At 39.2% G+C, this 13,727-nt stretch overlaps 1 protein-coding gene across 1 annotated transcript in view; it reads left to right on the top strand.

The window, feature by feature from the left end:
- Positions 1 to 13,727, top strand: part of LOC130702682 (adhesive plaque matrix protein-like) — a 35,282-nt gene that overhangs the window by 12,525 nt on the left and 9,030 nt on the right. The gene's annotated exons all lie outside the window — the stretch shown is intronic.

Below are 13,727 nucleotides of genomic sequence, written 5' to 3'. Positions count from 1 at the left end.
CTTCAGTCGGCTGTTATTTCCGTTTTTAGGTCGGAACTTGACAGTTCCAGTCGAACCATTGCTTAAAAGAAAAAGAAAGAAAACAGCCAAACAACCGAGAACACGTGATGCAGAAGAAACAATCAAATTTTCACTGGTGCGCTGCGGGAAGTGTGTTTGTTATAGAGATAAGAGCTGCCTGAATGATAATCAATCCTTTGGGACGTTCGAAACAAGTGAAAGACACTCGAACTCGGTGTAGCACTCGTCAAAGTTATTTTTTTTTTAATACCGACTGCTCTATCCCCTCCCCCCTCCAAGACGAAGTACAAAATGATACAATTCACTGTGTCACTATAGCCGAGTGTTTACGCATTCACTTATTGATCAAAGTTTTCATTTTTGTAACGCAACGATCAACGAATTTGGCCGATCCAAATCCACCGAAAAATCCGATCCATCGTCTCACAATCTTGTTCTTTCGCAAACTGTTCAGCGGAGCCTTTAAGCCAACGCTTCTATCACGTAATGCGGACGCATTTTGGATTGCAGTTGGCGCCAAAACGGTCAACCATCTACCGGACGTTTGACGCAAAAACCCAAGTTCACTGAAAAGTTGAACTAGAAGTTGATGCCATAATGGACATGGGCGTGAGGTTAACATTGAAAAATTAAATTAAGTTTTATTATGTTTTGGTTTCAGATTTTGTATTTAGAATTCCCGAAGTGCAATTGGACGATTAATCCTTTTACTTTTTTAGATACTAGACAAATAAGCACAATACATAATACGAAGTACGAATATGAAAGATCCTTACATCCAGACCCTACATGACAGTGGCTTACATTCCCTATGCCTACATCAGGATAAGGATGAACACTCGCGCGTTAGAATTGGAATATAATCCTAATGATAGTATTGAATAAGAATAAAAAAGCGAAACGAAAAACACAACAACTTAAACGATAATCTGGGAATGAAATCCCAAAACGAATGCTGACCTATTGAAGCTAAAAGGTTCATTGAAGGATTTATCACCAAGTCTATTGAAGTTGTCCATCATGACTACTGCTGGCGATGACTGAGGCAACGGAAGGTCAAATTTGGCTTCGATTTCCCTTAAACTAGGCGGAATGATGACCTCAGCGTGAGTTTCCGAGTATTCTTCCTCTGCATAAATATTGGCAGCGGTGCCCAAAAGAAGAATAATCAATCCGCACACGAACAGTACCTAACGCACGGAGAATTCTTTAGTTATTGCGAGTGACAAAATTCTTCGAAGACCCACTTTGGCAATCCAGCGTTCACCAGAAGTCGATGGGACAACTTGCAGATAAATCCACGCAGGCGCAACACAACAAACTGCCGTTCCTGAAGTGGCACCCACCAGACCTAAAACGAACTCGACATTCGGAATGCAGATACCAACAGACACCAATCGACATTTATATTTTCTTTTTCATCTTATTGTACTAGATTTCAATAAACTTTACCTATTATTAAGGTTGCCGTGACGATTATGAATGTCAGGATTTTGAAACGGAAATCCGAAAGTGAGCCGGTTGTTCCTCCTGACATCCCGCCACTAGTTTCAGACGTCTGAAGGGATTCCTCAACTTAAAAAACAAACAAAAGCAAACACTTTGGCATAACGATTACATCATCAATGAATTAACGCTTTACCTTTCCATACACTAATGAATGAAAGCTTGTCCTGCAGGGCAAAACACACGACGGAAAGCTCAAGATAATCGATAGCAGGAATCCCACTTTCATAAGGTCAGTTACAAAAGACGGCGCAAAACTTATGAGGATATTGCCTAGTCGAGACAAAATATGACCCAATGAAATTCATCAGATTTTCCTAGGCAAAAAGTTTACAATATGTTGACTTGCCAGTAAAATGCGTATCCGCAAAGGCTAGGTAGCCAGCTATTCCTACCCCCATGTACATAAAAGTGCACAAATCAATGGCTGTCGATATTACTCGATCCATTGCTTTTAGGGAAGGTTCTGGTATACTTCGAACACCTGCCTATGCATTTAAAAAGCTGATCATTAAATCTGGCATTCTCCTTGTCAATTTAAATATTTCCACTCACGTTTGGCACCATAAAGCCATGGAAAATATCGGTACGCATTGGAGTACACCCCCCATTTTCCATACTTCAATATTTGAAGACATTCCTTCGGTTAGGCCCTGGACACCAGCCTCAAAGAAGGACTGAAAAAGAAAAAAAAATCTGTCATAACTGCACTGTTATTTTGGTAGCATACTTCATGTAGAAGGATGCATAAAACATAATTAAGGGCAGGGAATCATGTACATGCTTTCAAAACCAATAACATGTACTACATAGCCACAGAAACTGTTGACACTACATCCAATGTTTCAATATCTCTCAAGAGGCACAGAGGTATATGATGAACATGCTATTTCCTGTGTATGATTAAGTTATATATTTTAGAACCTTATGGAAATAATATCACTGGCATCCAGTAGAGAGCTTACCTGCCATAAGAATAAGTATTCGTGCTGACTGCAAGGAGTAATTTACACCTATTTTGATTAATATTTCTGGACCGAGATCGCCAAGTACAACCAGATAGGCAATGCAGCAGCCCAGATAATGGCTATTTCCTCATTTCGCTCTTAGATTTTTATATGTTAAGGAAATGCTTAAATATTCGGCAGAGATAGGAGTTTCGGTTTGACAGTTTTTATTTTAATTATTGAAAAAATAGCCAAAAAGGTTGCGCTAAGCACTTGACTGACATACTAGTATCCTCCAGACCTGCCCCGATGGAGATCATATTGCTGTACTATATGATCCCCATCTCGCATCAGCTGATAGCTCTTACATCTCTATTCAGTTCTGCATTGGAATGGGGGCCAATGATTGGTGGACCAATCATTGTGGGTGCCATCATCATCATACCAACGCTTGACGTTTCGAGTTGTAATTGCTTACAGACTCTTGGTACTAGTTCCCAACATTGGGAGGGTACCATACCCAGTCATTGTTCAAGTGCCGCTACGTTAAAGATGTTCACGCAACTATTATATACCGTGAATGACGACCCCAAACCATGTTGATAACGCTAGCGGGCATTTTCCGTCTTAAACTAATTCTCATTTAAATTCAGTGAAACTATTGCACAATGTAATAAATGAACTGTATTCAGAAAATAGTGATAAACAACATCCAAGGTAATTATAAACAAAACACTTGAGTAAATGTTTAAAATTTTCAATTATTATGTAGCACTCACGAATTAGGGCGTGGCATCACGCACCGTTAATGACATGCAAGAATACTCCATATCACCTTGCGGCCGATTTTGGCACTAGTGCATTCATGCATTGGCTTGGTGCTATTCTAGTTGTGAAGGGAAAGTAAGTTAAAGCTAATGTAGGTTTGTCATTATTTATTTTTTGCATTCATATCCAAACGTATAAGTAGCCCTGCATGCAGCTCATCGCGTCTGTTGGGCCATAATACTTTAACAATCACGGTTTCTAAATTTCCGCTTTGGAAAATAATGACCTTATGCCACATTCCCAGGACTTATCAAGTCTAGTTGATAATGGTTGTTCGTAATTACAATCCATTCAGTTGTCACCATGAATATTCCACAAAGGATTTTTTGAACGTTAGTTACCTTTTGGGTTATGCGTTAAAGATTGAGTCTACATGTTCAGGTATAATACATATGCATATGCATGCAAGTATATATATAAAATACATATGCAAACGTTGAATAATCAAAGAAGTTTGATGTTTCACGCTAGCGCTGTAGCGTACTGGCGCGCTAGTAATGGTTTCGTTTCGCACACACATTTATTTCATATTTTAGATTACTCCAAAAGTATAAACTCTACGTAAAGACAAATTCCATTTTCATGTTCCTTGAGTAATTTTTAATCAGAATCATCTATAGTTATCTAGATTCAATGCTATTATTTTTTAATAGGAAAAAATTTTAAGCCCGACAATATAAGCGCGGGCTTATTTTTTAACCCAACTTTACCGTTTTTTACGTTTTATTAAAAAACTTTGAGTCCCACGAGAACACAATCCTCACAATCGTGATCTCCGTTCAATTCTGCATCGAAACCATGTATTTAAAGCGAAATCTAACATTTTGTCAAAATTGCTAAGAGAGAAGGCTATAGCCTTCTCACTTTTGTCAAAATCGGAAAAAATCGAAATCTCACGGAATGCGATGAAAATCCCACAGTATAACCCTATTTTAACGCGGATTCAGAAAAAACCATTTGTTTTATTTTCAAGTAAACCGTTTTTGAAATAATCGTAATTTAAAGATAAAGTCGGGCTTATTTTTTTAAACCCAACTTCCCCGTTTTTTACGTTTTATTAAAACACTATGAGTTCCACGAGAAAAACAACCCTAATATTCGTGATGCCCGTTCAATTCTGCATCGAAACCACGTATTTAAAGCGAAATCTAAAATTTTGCCAAAATTGCAAAAGTGAGAAGGCCTTCTCGCTTTTCCATTTTTCCTCAAATCCTAGATTTCATTAAAAATACAGTATTCCGATGCGAAATTAATCGCCGATCATGAAAATGGGGTATGTTTTTATATCAGACTTCTATTTTTTGAATTAACCCGTAAAAAAACAGAAAGTCGGGCTTATTAAGTCGGGCATATTTAGTGGGGCTTAAAAATTTTTTCGGTCAGTGTATAGACAATTAACTAGAAATGTGACCGGTAGATGGCGATAGAAGTCAAACAGAAAAAAAAAACCCAATATTTTTTATTTTTATTTGGGTAAAACGGATTGCCGTATTGCCATATGTACTCTTGTTTTTGGTTAACGATATGGATGCAATTACATTCAATGAGCGATGCCTGGAAGATGACTACTACTACACATTAGTTTGCGATGATTCCTCCAGTGTAAGTTTCGGTCAGATTTGTGCTGTTTGTTCTTTTTTTTTTAGTTCTTTATATTCACTTCATACATAAATAGGTTGACCAAATATTAACCGAATACAAACACAGAGTATTACGTTGTCATCCTGATAAGAATCCGTAAGATCCTGAGAAGTCCACTACTCAGTTTCAAAAACTTCAGGTAAATAGATTTTGCACATTAACCAAGTAATGTGATAGATACAGTTAATTTCTGGTCATTCCAACAGGAAGCTAAGGAGGTGCTCTGTGACCCAGAAAAGCGAAATGATTATGACAGATGGAAAACAAGTGGAATAACAATTTCACACAAGCAATGGATTGTCATAAATAAACGATCTACTGCCGTAAGTATTATATGTGCAACATCAGGATGTCTTTCTATGTAGGTTTAAAGTAAAATAGATTGAAATATTAAAATTAACACAGGTTCTCCACTGGGCCATACCAAAACATGAACAAAAAATGCTACAGGCAAGATAGAAACGTTCGTCAAACAAGGTAAATGCAAATTTTTCGTTCTGTACATTAATGCCATAAAGCATTTATTTTAGGACTTTGAATACCAGCAATCCTTGTAAGAATGAAATTTTGACATTAATTTCATTGCAGAAACAATACGGAATGTATTTGCAACAGGTATTTCTTGTGAAACGAAAAAAAACTTTTTTTTTATTGATTTCAGATTTGCTGATAAAATTATATTGTTTCCTTACAAAAAACTGTATGTGCAATTGCCAAGATTTCGTTCTCAATAATAAGCTAATATTTTTTAAACAGAAAAGTCAGAAGGGGTGAAATTGTTAAATGGTAATTATGGCCAACAGATATTGATTAATGCTTTTTAGTTTGTGGTTCCGAACTGAATATTTTAAAGTACTATTCTGGTGTCATTTCTGTCAACAAGGTAAATAGGTTTCTTGTACATGTTTTCTGAAAACGTAATTGTGTTAATTATTTTTTTTTGTCTTTTAGTTCATTAAAGGGACATACTATGTCTGAACAATGTAGATGTGAAGATACTAAGAGGAACGAGGAGTTAGGCAAGATAGGTACGTTGTTCGTCAACTAGGTAAATGCATGATTTTTTTTATTTTTCAAAATGATTTGGCTAATATTCTATGAAAAAAGGCATGGTGTTTAGTAGGAAATCCATTTTGAAAAGATGGCAATGTCTTAACGATACAGCAACAGCGCCAAAGAATCTCTCATTTGCATCAGAACGTGGATCGCTACACTTTCAGTTGATCGTATTTGTTTCTGCTATAATATTCATGAGCGTTTATTCGATCATTCTAAACTATGACATGTGTTTTCTTTTGTTGTTTCAAATATTTTAACCTGTCCATCGTCTGCCTAGATGAAGCTTTCTCATCGTAAACATTTTTTTTTTCAGAAAATGAGTCTTCTGGAAGAAGAACTTTTGCCACCGAACGATTTGACATCAAACATATGAATGTATACTTGTGAGTATTGACCAAACAGATGTCGCGGTTCTTCATTAATCACCAGTCTCATATTTAATGTGTTCGAAAAAGAAAAACTTCAAATAGTTGGAAAAATGCCAACGTTAAAGACTGTATTGGATGGTGACGTGACGTGACGTGACGTTACGGCCATCATAACAGTTCCGACATTTGTGTCACATGGGGAAGAGAAACATTTTGACCCGTAATGATGCATCACTCGTGTCAGTTGCACTAAAACCCTATAATCTTTTTTTTTCTTAAAATCTTTTTAAACATACTGAATAGTAAAAAATGTCATTGAAAATATTATCCTCTATTTCTGCGGCTCGAAAAATCTTTTCTCGTCCTGCGAATGGTATTATTTTAAAATTAATTACACACCTGATTGTTACATTGAGTTAATTGTATTTTTTTCTGTATCACGATACGGCGATTTTTTTTCCTACTTCGTCTTACGCAACTATCTTCAGCTACACAATCATGGCAAATGACTGTCAATGGCATTAACAACCCATGATTACTTTGTAATTTTTGTATTATTAATTATTAGGAAACATTTATACATCACACACATTTTATTACAACTGACACATTTACATAATTGACACCAGAAACATACACACACACATGACACCAATTACACTTTCTGCAACTATTGGGTATTAAACCCTAATATTCGGCATAGCTTGCCGATACTCAACCATTGAGCTATAGTCACATATAATTTCAGTCTCGTATACCTTGAGTCAACGCACGATCATTTTGTATAGTGTAAAGCATCTTCTCTGTGAGAAGATGTACTTTACGGAATTAAGACAAATTGGAATGAATCGAACTCGGAGGCGATTTACCCACACGATGATTTATATTTATCCAAGTAGGGCTAAGCGGTACAGAAGTCAGTTGGGATAGTACAAAAGGAGTCAGACTAAAGAAAGAGAAGTCGGAGTGTAATATGATACTGTAGTATAAGCTTACCGCGGTGGCTTGAGCGGAGCACGGGCGAGGATATAAGAGAAGGCAGCGTTAACAGGAGTTCGTCGGCACGTGGGTAAACAATATGGGTGAACCGAACACTCAGACAAGCACGTGACACAGCTCAATTCACTTGCACCAATTTATCAATGGGGAAGCACTAGCTGAACTTGAACCCCGCCTGTAAGAGTCAGAGGCTCATCGACAACTAAACTTACTCAGATCTTGGTTCACCACGAAACCTCGCATATTGCACAGCAATTAACAACTGCGCAATTACATGTCGCAACTAATGAAATTTGATATATTAAGTTGATGGTGCAATACAGATCAACGCCTAAGTAGCCAATCACAAATGTTGCTAAGCGGCAAGGTGCCGATGTAATATAATACACTACTGCGCAGTTTATATGGCGTAACACATGAGTCATATATAAAGAATAAACGGGAAGGCATATCGAATAAAAACATTTATTTGCTTCTTTACATCACTCCCGGCGGCGTGAGATTACGTCTCGTAATCAGACTTGATGCATGGGGATGGATCCGGAGGATGTTGAACGTTTATGAGGGCGACGGCATATAACCCAGAAGATCTTGAAGAGACCGCAACAGTAGCAGATGCGTAGGAAGAGTAATACGAGGATGCACATGATGCCGATGAAGAAGTAATTTTTTATTGTTTCCCACCAAGATGTGTAAGCTCCGACACTGGAGGCCGTTATGAAAATATTTGTGGCGCTGGGTTTACCGTGCGACGTAAATTCGGATGATGGATGTTCGTTGATCACGGCTGCTATGTCGGCCATGATGTTCATGTGGTTAAGCATATTGTCGGTGTATGCCGGGTTACTTTGGTGTTCGTAGTCGAAAAATTCGACGTTCTCGTAGCGGAAAGAGTGTGCCAGCGTTTGCTCAGGCAATACAATTGTGGCTTCGAGTTGTTCCCACGTATTATTACGGAAGGCATAGGGTTTGTTATTGAAATTGACAAATCCATTTGTCCAATAACAAGGAGAATATTTTACGAGTTCCCAGCCATCGAGGTTAATCGTATAATTTTGGAATTTTGGTTGCGGTCCGCACGAAGTCAATACAGTCTCAAATGTGACATTTAAGGCCTGACATTGAATTAATACGACCGTCTTCCCGAATGCTTGTAATTTCGTGCACCGGGGTAAGTTTAATTGTGAGGCCGCTAGCCATCCATTATATTGGGCGGTTGTGACGGCCCTTTCATGTTTGGCTTTACGAGCTTCACATTGAAGTAGTTGAACCTGTCGTGCCAATTCATTCTCGTGGTCGGTGAGTTGATCACGGATGTATTGGATATTGGCCGGAATATTTAAGTTTTCGGCGCCGAGTGGCGCTCGGGTCTCCACTGGGGTTGCTTTTTCCATTATGGCTGCCGTCGTGACGAAGAGTTTTGATTGGCCGACGATTTCATATGAAGAAGTTCTATTGGAGCAATTTTGTTGTACTGAAACGCAGCGCAGTACTGGTGTCAGGTGGAAGTCCAATTGGTTTTTGTCATCTTGGAGTCTAAGGAGTGGTTTTTCTCCTGGCAATCGGGTCAGCATACCGATGCCGTCTTCGACGAGTCTGGTAGTTACTTTGGTCTTCTGTGTGTAGGTTTTGTCCCAAATCAGTGTTAAGTGATTGTGTGACAAATTGCCGGACGTAGCAGAAGCAATTCCGATGGGTGTTAAGAAGTCTGCATCCTCCTTTTGCTGGAAAAGTTCGACTTTCTCGAGAACGCAGTTTATGATTGACGAATCAATTGTTTGTAACCAGTATCCAGAGATATCTGGTTCATTGTCGAACACAAATTTTCCGTCGACAAAAGTCATCCGGTTATCATTGCACCTCTTGTTGTCAATCATTTCGTTGCAGTCGGCGGGGGTAGTATCAATTGGGATTTTATCCGGCACAACCAATAGTTGCCCGAAGAAGGTCATTGTGATGTGTCGGATATTTTTCCAACGGGCACAGATGTAACCCGGGAATTTAGTCGCGGCGCGTTCTTCACTATACACGGCGTATTTCACCTTGGTGGCTTTAATATCGGTGGATGTCGGTTGACAATTCTCATCGGAGAATTGAAGAATTCCCACCTTCACTGGTTCCGCGCAATTGCATACGGTAGTCTCGAAGGCCTGGGAATGTAATCCGTACACGCATAATAGCAGCAGGAATGCAGAGGGGGACATTTCTATATCCGGCCGGTACATACAGACAAAAGAAAATATGTGACTTAACAAAAGAAAAATGTCATCGTGTGGGCTTCTTAACTAAGTAACACAAAACAAAACAAAAACATACAAGAAGAAGTGAGGAAATGGAAAAATAGCCTACGGCTGTCGCAAGGTCAACGGCTTTTCCCGTCGGCTTTATTAGTAGGCTACGGAAAAGAGAAAGGAAAGAGGGCACTAGAATAAAGTTTTGTTTTAAGGGGGAAGGACAACTTGTTTTTTATATTATTTAGTATCGTTGGAAAGAGAAAAAGATGACCATAATTATCGGAAAGAAAAATTAAGAAAATACAGGACAGTTGATCAGGGAAAACGAGAAAAGAAACGTTTAGAAGTTTGCGACGGGAAAGGATTTTGCCGCGAAGGTCCAAGGTCCAAGAGTAGTATTAGTTCCAGGAAAAGGGAGGCGGCGCTAATACTGTATTCTTGATGTTGGCTATGGCCAAGCTGTAGTGTACGAACGAAAGGGAAAGTGAACAGTATTGCGTGGCATATTGGAATGAGAGTATAAAAGTTACGGCTACGATTTGGACCTATTCGTTGAAAAATAACGAAAGTGACGTGTAGGAGATAGGAAGGGAAATAGGAAACGAAATTTGACATTGCGGTTCAGAAAATCATTTGTGCGTTATATATGTGTTTTTGACAATATATAAAGGTATTTCTTTTCTTTCTTATCCCTTTTTTTTTTTTTTTTTTTTTTTTTTGGTGTTGTTTTTTTTGGTTAGTATGGTAATGTCTCCACATCTACCGTGTTAGTTTGGCAATAGGAATCTACAAAGGGGAGCTACTTAATTTGTGACTACTAAATTGATATGTTGTGACACTCATTTACGGGTCTTGATGAAGGTATGATCAAGCTAAAAATTTTTTTCTGAAGCAAAAGATTTTTTGTTATTTATTATTTTTTTTTCTCTACTCAAAAGGCTCTACTTATCAGAATCTATGTGGACTTATACTATGGGCTGTCAAACAAGGGAATGACTACGGGGCGTAAATTGAGAAAGTTAAAGTGCACGACATGAAAAACAAGATACATGTTGTAACGGATAATACGTTCATAGATATTGTTGTTTGTTAGCCACTAAGTGTTTTATTATCATGTTTTGTTTCTATTTTTTTTCTTTTCTTCTCTCTTTTTTTTTTTTTTTTTTTTTTTTTTTTTTTTTTTTTTGACAAACGATTAAGCAACCAATGAGTTTATTTCGATGGATAGCAGCAAGGAGAGTTAAAGCGAATATTGGTATGTGAAATCAAAATAAAGGTAAATATTAAAGTATGGTAAATGTAAACATAAAAATTGAAGGAGAAATATCAGGAATAACACATAACGAGGACTGAAAGAGGGTCGAATGAAAAAGCTTCCTCCTTCCTCGATTTCTTCGGTTGTCCTCGTACGACTTAGAAGTATCTCGGCTTCTTTGCGTTGGGGTCCTTCTGTTGATCGTCCGTGCTGGGTCTCTTCTCGGGCAAGTCCCAGTGGCACGATGTCCAACCATAGAGCGGTGGATGGCGCCTTTCGGGGTCCAGGTCGAGGATCGCCTTTAGGGTGAAGACGGCGTCACTCCATTTCTTGTCATACAGGGTGATGAGAAGACGGGCGATCAACTGATTTGTCTTGATTTCCAGCTGCTTCTGCTCCCAGGCTGCATCGAGGTGCCAGTCCGAGGTGCGGGGTCTGCCGCGGCTAAAATCGATGGCATCCTCCATCTCGGACGTCCCCGGCGGGTTCCGGGCCGCGGTCTCCTCGTCGTCGATTGGTGAGGGATCTGGTGAATCCAGCGCGTCACGTTCGGCCGTCGAGGCGTCTCCGGACGACGTCGTGAGGTCTACCAAGAGGGCCTCCGCGACGGGGAGTGGGATGGACACCATAGGTATCCAGTCGTTGGTCACGGGCTCAGAGATGGGTTCAGACTTGTTGTCCATGTTGGCTTCTTAACGCTTCTTTGTACGTGAAGAAATGGCAAAACAGACAGAACAGTTGTCGTCGTTGTTCTCAGAGAGTACAAGAAGTTGTGTCTTCCTTCACTTAACGTACGGTTTATATAGTAATCACTCGGTATTGGTTCGGCAATCGAACTAGGATGTATGATGACGCTACATTTCGTCCCTGTAACGAATCGGTTTTCTCCGATTTCGCTGAGGGCGTCGGGTGACTTCTTGATGCAATAACGCTGCTGTCACATCATCTTTGGGCTCTACTTGTTGAAGGTCGGAATCACTATCAGCGTATACAGGAGTATTTTCGGAAAGTGGCATTGGATGCTGAGCATCATTCGTCACATCGCAATTGTCACTCGAGGTTAATCGTCCTTCGAACGACAGATGAGACGGGCCGATCACATTGTCTTCTCGCACAAGTTGATGATTTGCCGAATAAGTGTCTGATACCACTTCTGATACGGCTTCGGACTCGGTGTTTTGTTGCCTTGCGGTTTCGACATCGTGCTCGTGTTCACGCACATTAGTTTGAGTCGCAATAGACTTCCGGAATCGGCTCTCGAATTCCAAAGGGGTTTCAAGTGGCGGACAATGCTCATGTTTCCACAGCATTGTTTCATACAAGGGTTTTAATCTATTTACATGCGTACGCTGACATATATATGAATTATCAGCAATGTCTACAGTATTATTTGAATAAACGTTTACTATTCTATAAGGCCCTTTATATTTCGAAGTAAATTTCTTGCTATCCCCTTCCTTGACTACTCGAATATCCAATAACACCCGATCGCCTATCACATATCGTTTTTCTTTCGCGCGCTTGTTATATTGTTCCCTTTGGCGCTTCCTAGCTTTTTCGCTTTCCTCTCTAACTCTTTGAAAACTATAACGCAAACGTTCTGTCAGATTCCCAACATAGTCAGAAGAAGATTTGAATGTTTTGGGAGATGCATTAAGAAATTCGTTAATAGGAATGTTTGGGTCCCTACCGTGAAGTAAATAATATGGAGTGTCCAATGTCGAAGAGTGGACCGAGCTACGATACGCAAATAAAACATCATCTAATATTTCTTCCCAATTGGCATGCTCGCCGTCTTTTAATTCTTTTCTTAACATAGACGTTAAAGTTCGATTGAACCTTTCCGTCTCCCCATTACTAGCAGGGTTATAAGCGGTGGTTAACCTCTGATCGATCTTCAATTTTTTACAAAAATAGCGAAATAACTTGGACGTGAAATTTGTCCCACGATCAGAAATAATTGCCTTAGGCATACCATGTCTAACAATAACAGTTTTATATACACATTCTGCTGTTGTCTGAGCAGTTTGATCTTTTAAAGCAACAGCCTCAACCCAACGGCTAAAATAATCTGTAATAACAAAAATGTAACTATTACCATTGGGCGAAACTGGTGTAATAGGACCCAGGAAGTCCATTCCAATTACATCAAAAGGAGCCTTCGCAATTTCGTGCGGATGCAAAAGTGCTCGATAGGGTGAAGCAGTGTTGGCTATGCAAACTTCACAAGCCCGGCAATATTCTTTAACATCGCCTCTCATGTTGGGCCAATAATAATTATTTTTGACTTTCATATAGGTCTTATAAAATGCCAAATGTCCACCCATCGGTGCGTCGTGTAATTCTTTAAGCACTAGGTGGCGTAGGGATAATGGCAAAACTAATTGATGATGGGTGTCGTTCCTTTTATTACTCTGAGATGGCAGTTCCCGTCTATAAAGTATTCCTTCAATTACCTCAAAATATTCAATTTCCTTTACCCACTCGGGTTTGGACAATGTAAAAATTTCATCCAGCTCTCCTTCTTCCAGATAATTCTTGATGGCTATACAGAGGTCGTCCTCCTGTTGTTTTTCGCAGATCAATTTAATATCCTTCCCAGTTTGAATGCTAGCTATTTTTAATCTAGACAAACAGTCCGCGTTCTGGTGAACACGGCCTGGCCTATATTTTAATTCATAATTTGTTGCAGCCAATAAAATGGCCCACCTCCCTAACCTTCCATTATTATCCTTCTGATTTTTAAGCCACTGCAAAGGACGATGGTCACTAATTATCTCAAAGGGTTTATCCAAGAGATAGTGACGGAAATGTTTAATGGCATCCACGACTGCCAGAGCTTCTTTTTCGGTTGTACTATACTTCATTT

Source organism: Daphnia carinata, unplaced genomic scaffold (genome assembly GCF_022539665.2).
Source record: "Daphnia carinata strain CSIRO-1 unplaced genomic scaffold, CSIRO_AGI_Dcar_HiC_V3 NW_026453148.1, whole genome shotgun sequence".
Taxonomy (NCBI): Eukaryota; Metazoa; Arthropoda; class Branchiopoda; order Diplostraca; family Daphniidae; genus Daphnia; species Daphnia carinata.
Note: the sequence above shows the minus strand (reverse complement) of the source record. Positions and strands in the feature narration are given on the sequence as shown.